Source organism: Anabrus simplex, chromosome 4 (genome assembly GCF_040414725.1).
Source record: "Anabrus simplex isolate iqAnaSimp1 chromosome 4, ASM4041472v1, whole genome shotgun sequence".
In the NCBI taxonomy this organism is placed as follows: domain Eukaryota; kingdom Metazoa; phylum Arthropoda; class Insecta; order Orthoptera; family Tettigoniidae; genus Anabrus; species Anabrus simplex.
Window position 1 is genome coordinate 102,936,647 of NC_090268.1, and position 12,108 is coordinate 102,948,754.

Consider the following 12,108-nt stretch of genomic DNA (forward strand, 5'->3'; position numbering starts at 1 on the left):
AACCACTTCGAGGATGGCTGTGGTGGGAATCGAACCCACCCCTACTCAGTTGACCTCCCGTTCCAGCCCTCGTACCACTTTTCAAATTTCGTGGCAGAGCCGGGAATCGAACCCGGGTCTCCGGGGGTGGCAGCTAATCACACTAACCACTACACCACGGAGGCGGCTCACGTGTTTCTTTATTTTTAAATTTTTATGACTGTAAAATCTTCAGTTTCTGAGATATAAGTACCCTAATAAAAGGTATTCAACACCTCTTTCACCTTTCCTCACTCCCCTTTAGATGATTTTCCGAAAACAGGCTGGTGACAGGTTGGTCCATTCGTTTAGATATTTTCTCTAAAACTTGATCCACTCTTGGAACGGGTCGCTTGAAAGAACGGGATGATCTGCATGATGCTGAACATTGACTCCCAGTGCTCATGTGATCAGCATTATCTGCCGAATCTCCATCATTACTCTGGAAAAAATGAAATTAAAAAATGTAAAAATAAATAAATAAATAAATAAATAAATAAATAAATAAATCATGAAATAAAGGTAACCAAATATAAAACAAATATCTTCTTAAAATAATAATCCATTTATACAGAAGTTGATGATATACGTTATATTTTATTCATCACATTGTAATATTTTATTGTTCATGTATTTTTTTCAGATGCCTCATACCGAAGAAGAATGGAGGACGATCGTCCGCTGATTTGAGGATCGATGGCAGTTTTCCCACTGCCTTGGGGCGATCGACGGTAAACACATTCCGATCGTCGCCCCTCCTAGAAGTGGATCTTATTTTTGGAACTACAAATATTTCCAATCCATTGTACTCATGGCATGTGCTAATGCCGATTATGAATTTATTTGGTGCGAAGTTGGCACTAACGGTCGGGTATCAGATGGTGGAGCATTGAAAAACACTGAATTTTTTGAAGAACTGAACATGGGCCAGCTCAACATCCCTCATCCAGAGCCTTGTTCTGGCAGTGCGACTAGTTTACCATATGTTTTCGTTGGGTATAGGGCTTTGCTTTGAGGAGCGATTTTTTGAAACCCTATGGTGAAAAAACTTTAACAAGGGATCGCAGAATTTACAACTACCGTTTATCTGTGTCATCGTGTTATAGGAGAACCGTGGAAAACATTTTTGGGATCATGGCTAATCGTTTCAGGATCTTTAATAGCAGTATAAATTTATCATTGGATTGAATAGATGTTGTAGTATTGACGTGTTGCGTCTTGCACAATTTTCTTCGCAAAAAAAAAAAAAAAAAAAAAAAAAAACCCTGCCCGACTTATACCGTGGAGGAAATAGAGTTTGAAGAAGGGATATCACCAGCTGAGACGCTGACGCCGCTACAAACTACCGCATCGCGGAATGCACCTACATCTGCGAAGCTCGTTCGAGAGTTATTTAAAGAGTTCTTCGTTGGTGATGGTGAAATGCCTTGGCAAGATGAAAGAATATGAAATGCCATGTTAATCGCAAACTTACATAATATGTGCATTAACTTGTTTTCTTCTTGTGCAGAATGCCTGTTTTAGTTCTATGTTAATGTTTAAAAATAATTAATGTTGGGTGATGTGGTTGATAATTAATGGTTTGACATGAGAAGTTACAAATAAAATGTATTACTCAACTATAGTCACTTTTTGTAAATTTAACTCATCTTCCCCAAATGGCATTTCATCCAATACCGAAGTTACCGAATGACTTCTTCGTGGTATGTCTTGATCTTTTAGGAAGGTCAGTTTGGTCGTAGTACCAGAGTTTAGGAACGTGTGCACTAGATGGTTCTATCCCTGTGGAGTGAGATGCCTTTACCTCAGTGGCGTATCCTGGAATCTCCACTGAGGCATGCAAGTAGTAACCATGCAGTTAACACAATGTATTAAGTAAATTTCAATTCTACTCACCCTAATTACATGTAGGTGAACTCGAGCCAAACAGTTTTACTGTAAGTTTCTGGATTGAACGTGCGTACACAATTCTTGTTTTCTGTTTTTAAATTTACGAGGGTCCGCCTCTGTGGTGTAGTAGTTAGTGTAATCAGCTGCCACCCCCGGAGGCGCGGGTTCGCTTCCCGGCTCTGCCACGAAATTTGAAAAGTGGTACGAGGGCTGGAACGGGGTCCACTCAGCCTCGGGAGGTCAACTGAGTAGAGGTGGGTTCGATTCCCACCTCAGCCATCCTCGAAGTGGTTTTTCGTGGTTTCCCACTTCTCCTCCAGGCAAATGCCGGGATGGTACCTAACTTCAGGCCACGGCCGCTTCCTTCCCTCTTCCTTGTCTATCCCTTCCAATTTTCCCATCCTCCGCAAGGCCCCTGTTCAGCATAGCAGGTGAGGCAGCCTGGGCGAGGTACTGGTCATCCTCCCCAGTTGTATCCCCCGACCCAGAGTCTGAACCTCCAGGACACTGCCGTTGAGGCGGTAGAGGAGGGGTCCCTCGCTGAGTCCGAGGGAAAAGACAACCCTGGAGGGTAAGCAGATTAAGAAGAAGAAGAAGAAGAAGAAGAAGAAGCCATTTACGAGGGAAGGGAGAGGTCTCGCGGCTTTAACTATTTGAATCTTTTCATTAAACGAACGGCCAGTAAATGGCTTTTCAAACTGATTTACAATTATATCCGTTTTAGACTCATCCATCGTTAATACCACATGTGCGCAAAATATAATAAAACTCCGAAAACGACGAATAGCACAGGAACAGCACACACAGAATGAACTCACTAATCAGAACACACAATGAATTAACTCACTAGTTAGCCACAACTCAAGCACTGGAGATAAGTCACCCCAGTGGCATTGGTCAGTTTCGTCACGTTGGGTTCTCGCTAGGGGGTAATCTGTGTGTCCCGTTCGCTGTAAACATGTCGACTTTCTCCAAGTTGCTAACAGATGGCAGAGGGTAGCACGAGTATGGGGTGACAAATTCTGACCAAGTTTCAATTGCAGCGACATCGTTCGGAGGGTTCCAGAACTACGTCTGCCACTGAATGCAATTTTAAGATTGAATGCCTTACGTCGTAAACTCCTCCATTTGCTGTCTCTTTCTTCCGAGAGTGGAGTAGACGGCGCAAGGTCTGTCTATATAGACCTTGGACGGCGAGACTACACCAGCACCACACGTAATCAAGCAACGGAACTAGTACAGTTGCGCGGACGTTTTGAACTTCTGAGAGATGAAATCGTTAATATTTGACCTGAAACAACCTAGAATCTTAAATCGGACAGTGATTTGTGTTATCATAACGCATGCAATGAATGCCTTGCATTCAAGGAGAATACGCCCCTGCTTTACCTGAAAGTCAAATGTAAGATATACCATTTGAAGAATTCAATACAGCATTCTTTTATATTACGTAGCCGGCAGAAGATTTGTTAACAATATATATACACAGATGCTACCATACAAAACCGTTTAATATCTAATAATAATAATCGCGGCACTTACCTTCTTCAGCTCTTTGTTGTACAACCCCCGCATAGAAGCAAGTTTCTTTAGCACCGTTTCCCGGTTCGCTTCAGGATCTTTCGTTTTAAATAATTGCACAAGTTGGTCAAGAGCGTTATTGCGTTTCACTTTGTCGTGATAATCTGCATGAGTCACTTGCCAAAGGCAAGGATGATTGCGATAACTCACAATCACCTCTAGTACGAAATCACGCCCGCTAGTAGTGCCAGACATTTTGTGGAATATGTGTTGACGACAAGGAGTCTCTTGCAATACTGACAGCAATTTGGATCGGGGATTCCACACACACGGTTAGGCCAATAGATGGCTCGAGTCCAATTGGACCCGCGATTCCCCACACACGGGAAGTCCAATTGATGGCTCGGTGGCTCGGCGCAGTGGACATTGGATCGGACGGAAATCCAGCTGTGCCTACCAAGCCACGCCAATCCATCTAGGATTCCCCATACACGATAGGTTTCTGGATCGGCACCAGGCCAATAGGGATGTATAGAACTAGCACCGATAGAGCGCACTGCTGTTGTACTGGGTAAGCGCAATGCGCTCTTCATTTGTTTCCTGTGTACTCATGCCGCTAAATATCCACGAATTCAAGTTGCTTAAGTTGTTATTTTCGTGACTATGCCGAGCTGTTGCAGTGTTCCTCTTTGAAAAAATCAGGGAAGCCCATTTTTTCGTTTCACCAGTTTCCACAAAATAAAGAAATGAGGAAGAAATGGTTACATACTATTAGAAGGAAAAATTTCGGTGAGAAGAATCTGACCGAAAATATTAAAGTGTGTTCCCATTATTTTAAACCCGGTGACTTCACGAAAACTTTGATGGGTAAGTGCGATTTACGAAGGGAAATAATTCCTATATCCTACCTATAAACTGATTAGACATTTTGATAACCAGCGAATTTATGCGTTTGTATTTAAAGGTGAGAGAGCAAGATTAAAAACGGGCGCTGTTCCATCGTTTTGTCCATGGACCACGAATACAACAAAAACAAGGAAGAGGCCATATACCAGAAAATTGTCGGATTACCACGATAAGCCTAAACTATCGGAATATGCAGAAATGACCGCCTTTGAAGTACGGGAAGAAATCGTAAATATACCCGAAGAAGTGAATGTTACATTTGTGACGCCCATTTTCAAAGACATCAGCAATCAAAAAATACTACAGGTAATTTGGTTGTTGAGTAAACAATGCGTAATCGTGATGTCATATTGCTTTATACAAGGTTTGTAATATGGTGTTTGCTGTTCTGGGAGAAAACAGACTGTGTTTCTTCTTGACAGTTATGAAGCCAAGGACCAACAAATCTGACGAATCTGACGAATCAATAATCAATAATACTACTCTTGGAAGAATATTTAATGTTTGGATTAATTTCATGTACCGGTACTGCCAATTTAAAGAGTTGAACATTTGGTCTGATAGAGAAAATGTCCTTGAAAACAGCCCACTTGCTTTTACACAGAAATACCCCTCGACTAAAACAGCCCCTTTGCTTTTAGACAGAAATACCCCTCGACTAGAGTTATAACTGGTGCAACTGAGATTATACATAGCAAAACTTGTTCCAAGGGCAAACATTCCACTTTCATAGGGCTAACTGGCCTCAACCGTTTGGCAGGGGGATGCTGAAAAGTTTATACATTTTGGTTGCATGTTTCTGAACACTGAATAATACCAGTCGTGGGGAAGTGCTCTAATGCGTAGCTTACAGCAGCAATATTCTTACAACATGCCTTGGGGCCTGCTCCAGAAAAACGTTCACATTATCCTCCTGTAATGTCACCAGATACTCCTAAAATAAGCTTCACATTATAGGTCTTATGTTTTGTGTACTCGAATTTCACAGCACTGCATTTTATAATTTCACCCGATTGAAATTAACCTTTTATAAACAAAACAAACTTTTCACTGAAAAGTCTGTATCTAAAATAACACAATGATTTGTAGTTGGAAACGGTGCTCCATCTATTTCCGATTTTCTTTATCTTATGGCTGATGGTTAAATATTCAAAGGAACCGGCACTGGGAAACACAAGAATATTCGCATGCCTTTGGTGGTGGACAAAGGCTGTTACCTTCAGTTTCATGTAAGCCATCAACCTTAAAAGAACATGCATGATTCGAAGTCTATAAGCCACGGGAGCAAGTGCGTGTTTAAATATCTATTTATGATTTAAGTCTTGTGGAGGTACATTTATATATTTATCAATGTACAATACTCAAGTAATTGTAATCTTCAGAAAAAGGCATGCTGAATCCTATTTATTATTTGAATAATAAAGCGTGTTAGAATTTTCTAACTACCGCTGTACTAATTCTTCCTTCCTCCCGTAGTTTTAGCGTCTCTGGTCCGTAGCTCATTTTGCATCTGTTTAAGGCTTAAACGCTGAAAATCGTCCGTAATATTCTAGGGGATATACCTATACAATTAATTATAATAGTCTTGGAGTAAAATTAGAGAAGATACAATCGGCTTTAGCTCAGAAAACTCGGCCACGTTCTACACATTACTCGCAGCTGACTGGGGGAAACATAAGACGATCGCTTTGCGCTTACCCAGTAGTACACGAGCGCTATCTGGTGCGAACTTTCTCTGCCTACATCCCTATTGGACTGATGGATCGCTCGTCCGTGGCCAGCTTTTTAGGATTGTGCGGGTATTCCTGGGATTTTTCGATGATACTTCTATATTACCTGCAGTAAGTTTAGGGTCCTGTCTGTAGACGAATGAAAGTATAAAATCTCCAGGCCGAAGAAATTAGACAGAAATACATGGATATGATTATTGTAAAGCTTCAAAGAATAGACAATAAGCGTGTTTAGAATATAGAAAGAGAATGGGTAGCATACAGAGTTGCTGTAGTAGAAACAAGGGAAAGTTTGGGAACAACTGTGTGTAAAGATAGGAAAAAGCGAACATCTTTATGGAATGATGAAGTCTTGTAAACTTGTAAAAATAAAAAGAAGGCGTATCAGAAACGGCTTCAAACAAGAACTGTTGCAGATAGGAAATTGTACGTAGATCAAGAAAACACAGTGAAACAAATCATTGTATAGAATCTAAGGAGTCATGGGAAGATAATAACCTGGTAAGGCATGATCAGTCGGGTTGAAAGCCTTTCTGGACAGTTATAACAAAGGGAGAGTAAAAAGGTGGGTAAAACAGGTGAACTCATAGTAGATCCCAAGAATCAATGGAGAAATAGAAGGAATATTTTTAAAATCTTTTCCACGAAAGACGAAATCTTTCTGCTGAAGTCGCGAACAACACACTTCATGAAAAGTAGGACACTGATGGCTATGAAATTACGCTCGAGGAAGTGGGAAGGATAATAAATTAACTACATTGTTAGGAAACAGCAAGAACAAGAAATTAGACCTGAAATCGTGAAATATAGATCGAAGGCAGGGATAAAGTGGCTTCAAGGAGTAAATAAGATTAGCAAGGAATGTTAACAAGGGACCTTCTGATTAGCAAGGAATGATAACAAGGGACCTTCTGATTGAACGAAAGCAGTAATTACACTTCAAAGGAACAAAAAAGATTGCAACGACAGTCGAGGTACTTCATTGATCAGTATACCAGGCAAGATATTCTCTGGCATTTTGAGAAAAAGAGGGTGCGGTCAATGGTTGAGAGTAAAGAAAAAGTCAAAAACTCATCTCCGTACAGGCCATGAAGACCCTTGGAGGGGTGGAAGTTAAAGGATTCCACTATCCGTAACTTGGGCACTTTATGCCCGGCCGCCTTTGCCCCAAGGAATTAACCCGTTACTTATTTTTGGTGTAGACTGAGTGAACCTCAGGACCATATACGCCACCGGAAGGGTTGAGAGTAAGTTGGATGAAAACCAATGTAATTTCAGACCCGAGAGGCTTTCAGGACAGATTTCCTGTATACTCCAACTAATTTAAACATGTTATGAGAGGAATACACAGTTATGCTTATGTTTCGTAGATCTAGCGAAGGCATATGACTGAGTACCAAGGGAAAAGTATTAACTATACTGAGGGAGCATGGGATTACAGGGTAGATTATTGCGTGCAATCAAAGACATTTATGTTGACGCTTGGGCTGCAGTGAGAACTGATGGTAGACTGAGTTCTTGGTTCAAGGTACTTACAGGGGTACTTTGCGGTGAAAATTAAAGGATTCCACTATCCATAATTTCGGCACTTAAATCTGTTCATAGTTTATGTTACGGAGTTATCCGTGGAAGGCAGAGGTGAAAGAAGGTGCGGGCTGGAATGGGTCTAAGTACAAAGCTGAAGGATGAATTAAAATTTCAATAAAGGTTATATTTTCAGAACTGAACAATTTTCATATAGACTTTCAAAATTCAACAAGTAACAAATCAACAAGCCAAAATCAGGTACAAGGTATAATTTATAAACCAGAGCACGAAAGCACAAGTTTTAGGGGATCATTACAAGTTCAGGCTTCGAGCCTCAGTTACACAATCCTTGAGCTACTAGCCCAACATTGCCCAGGTACACCCATTTATTCAAAGGGCAGAAAACCCCTTCAATCAAGGAGCACTTGCTCCTAACTTTTAACCTCAAGCCTCCCAGAGGCACTTTTCAAACACAAGAAAGAGCTGAGCCGCTCTCAATTTTTCAAGCCTTTTAAAGGCAATACCAGACTATTACACAAATTGCCATCAAGGCACCGCTTACATTAAATGAAACGGGGGTATCTCGTACCCAACCTACTGGGCCTCAGTGGAAAAGAATAGATTAATTAAATGGCCCAAAATACCAAGATGAATGGAGGCGTTGCTTGCACTCCTTGTAGAAGAGCTGCTGGCGGATGAAAGATGCGCTTCACGCCTCCTGCTATACTTCCATACACTAAGCTAGATGTTGTTCGAGTGGCCGAGAGCCAGGAAAATCAACAGTTGTTATACTCTCGGGGAAGATTCGAGACCTTTCATGAATAATTAAGACACACCCACAGGCGTTTATTGGCTAACTAAAATTCACACGTCAAAAATTGGGGAAGAAAGACACAATTGGCTGAAAATTAATGACAGAAATTATTGATTGGCTAACTTCAAAACTGACGGAATGAAAAGATTTATATTGCCAACCCACAAATGAAAGAACGAAATTTAGTTATAGGAAAACTTATGAGTATAAAATATCTTCAAGAAAAGTTCCATCACTTCGCACCAGGGTGCATGATCATAGTTTTTGGTAGAGACATCTGTGAGAGAATGTCCACACTTCTTGATAATTAGTAAACAAAAACAATTCGAAATTAACACAGTGACATCTTCTGATAAACGGTTGAATTAGTTCAGTTTTAAAGTTCAGAGTTTCAGCTGTAGAGGAGTACTTTAAGGCGGACAATTCAAATGTGCGGCGTATAGGTGTACCAACCGGTACAGTTTATATTGATCATCTACTGAAAAATATATCGTGGAAAAGAAGGATTCAGTTAGGTGGAAATGTAGTAAGCAGTTCGATCTATAACGACGACTTGGTCATAATGGCAGTCTGTGCTGAAAGCCTGCAATCTAATATATTAGCCCTTGAATATAGGTTTAGTGAATATGATGTGACACATGAGGATGATCTCAGAAGAAATTATATTCAAAAGAGCAAGATGTGCTGGTGGTGGTGGTGGTGGTGGTGGTGATTATTGTTTTAAGAGGAAGTACAACTAGGCAACCATCCTCTATATAACACTAATCAGAGGGAAAAATGGAAGGGGTCCGACACTTCGAAAAATGAAGATATCGGTCAAAGAAAGACAAGGGCCACGAAGGGCGTGAAAATGAAAGACTCCCTAGCCCTCACAAACCTAATAGCGTCGGGGTCGGAAAAGAACAAGAGTTGACCAAGGGAGTTCAGACAGGATAGATGAAAGTGAGGAGCCTGGCACAACTAAGTGGAAGCAATGCCAGGACTCAGCTGAGGGCCCCGTGGTCGCCAACCCACGCTCCAAAGTTCAGAGCCCTTGGGGCCAAGATGTGCTGGACGTGAGATCAGGATGGACATAGAGAGAACAACTAGAAGAGGACTATCCGTGATCGGGAGAGAGGAGTGTTCATCTACTCATGCATGCTTGCATGCACACAATCCAATCCAATCCAATCCAATCCAATCCAATCCAATCCAATCCAATCCAATCCAATCCAATCCAATCCAATCCAATCAGGCAATGAATTAATGAATTCATTCATACATTCAGTTAATTCATAATGTCTATTGTAAGCTAAGAATAACACTGTTCAGACTCGTGACACAAATAAACACTTCCACTAACACAAATTAATAGGGGTAAGATACATATTGTCCTAGGCCAGGGATGACGAACCTATGACACGCGTGCCACTAGATAACACGCGAACACGACTTCCAGTGGCGCGTCAGACAACATAGGTACTAATATTTTAATATTTTTAACATGTAATAAATAGGTCGAAAATACAGCAACATAGCATATTTTAATATTACGCTTGAATAAGTTGACACAAGTGAATCGACTGATATAACTTGAAAACAATATTCTTTAAAATATGGGTAAATGTTGTATGTCCTCCGCTCTCTTCGCTCAGCGCCAGCCAGCCGCACGCACGCAAGCGTGGATCATTCGAGACTCGACGCGCAGTCTTCAGTGCGCGTGTCTGTTACGTCGTGTGCAGTATATAAGGAGCTCCCTGTCTGTCACTCATGAGGATTCTCCCCAGTGTCCTGCTCCAGAATACACTGAACGTCGAACACGGAGGCTACTCCTCTTAAAAATGTGTCTCGACCAGGTGGACGGAATTCTGGTAGTATGAGGTTTCACCTCAGGTCACTGCTCCACTTTCCAGTTCCTTCATCCATGTCGAGCCCCGATGTTGTATGCCACACATCCCAAGCTCACTCAAGCTCCGACACACACATTAGATTCTCTAATTGTGAACATAGCTTTCATTTAGTACAAGCTTATGAACTCAGACACTTCAAGTTAGAAGGAACTCTCTTAGCTAATCTATGCTAGTGCAAATGATAGTTTTCAACTATCACGAACTATATCTTTCCCAAGAACTATCTTTTTAAGATAGCAGTGAGTGTAAATACATTCAGAGTGTACATAGTGAATAGAAACAGAAACTCTCTCAAGATTAATCATCTACTTTGCTTCAAGACAATTTTATGTTTTATTCCTGTACATACTGTAGAATTCTGTGTGAAGCAAATAAATAAGTTGTGTTCTAGTAAACCTTATCTTGTTTACAACAGTAAATAATTCCAATATCGAGCTCGAATGATGATGATGATTATTATATTATTATTATTATTATTACTTGTGAGGTATGGCTATGAAGTGTTTACATCCAATTATTATTATTATTATTATTATTTACGTAGTTACGCACGGACGATCATATTATTTGTGAGGTTATACCATGAAACACGTGCTGTACTATATATATTAATATGAGTTTAGTTAATATAAGCATCCGTAATTAATAGTATATAATTTATTATTACCTGTGTACCCAATGATGTATAGTCCACTACAATATTGTGCAACACACCGTAATATCCAGAATGTACGATGAAAACTATGCAGAACCTTCCTTACATTGTAACTATGCTATTGGACACTCTAGAGTTCAAGAGAAGACATGTTATGTGATATTTTTCTAGAAGACTGGCCAGGCAACATATATAAAGAGACAGTCTTGTGAGTGAGAGTTGAGTTGTTTTTGTGAACGCGTGTTTTGCTTACACCGACATGCTACAGTAGCAGTCAACTGTTTCAAGATGGCAGTCTTAGTCTACTGATTTTTTGTAGTAGTAGTGTTTTGTTTATAGTGGCCGTTTATTAGTTTGTGTGTACAGAATTTGTGAAAATAACTTGTAAATAAAACAGTATACACAAGTGATAATTTGTGTGCGTCTTTGTGGATACATCAAAGTAAGTATGTCACAATTAATTCTATGGTCATATTTTTTACAAATCTTCTTAGGTTAAAGGAAAAATATATGTTATTCTTAAAATTCATCTGTGTTTAAAAATGTAATTTTCAGTTATGTTTGCAAAAATCATGAAACACTCAGTCGAATGGATTTGTATATAATACAATCTAATAGCCTACCTAAATGAAACCGAATGAAAATGAATGGGCGCACGGCTTTTAGTGCGGGGAGTGTCCGAGGACAAAAGTCAAATGAGGGGGGTGGAGGGGTTCATGGTGATTTTAAAGGAAAGTAACCGATGGCACACTAGACATTAAAAAGTAATAAACAAGGCTTTAACTGATACGCTAGTCGGAAAAGGTTTGCCATCCCTGTACCTAGACTATATAATAATGTTAACATCTAGGAAAAAACTTAAAAATAAAAATCTTAGAAAATACAATTAAGAGACGGGTGTAAATAGGGAGTAAGCGTAATTGTAATATTTATGGTAGTAATAGATAAATTAATTGTAACAAAATCATGCATGTATCAAATAATTTGTATTGCAATAAATGTTTACTCTCTCTCCAGTTCCTGGCGATACGGAACTAAGAGATGGGAATATTCTATTCTATTCTATTCTATTCTAAAACTTGAAGAGTATCGGAGACGACGGGTAGGACTAGAGAAAAGCCGGGAACTAAGTGGGTTGTCGAACTCCGGAAGGACGTC

General features: G+C 40.1%; 1 pseudogene; it reads right to left on the reverse strand.

The window, feature by feature from the left end:
• Positions 1-259: 259 nt before the first annotated feature.
• LOC137500461 (uncharacterized) lies at positions 260-3,684 on the reverse strand (annotated as a pseudogene).
• Between the last annotated feature and the right edge of the window lie 8,424 nt (positions 3,685-12,108).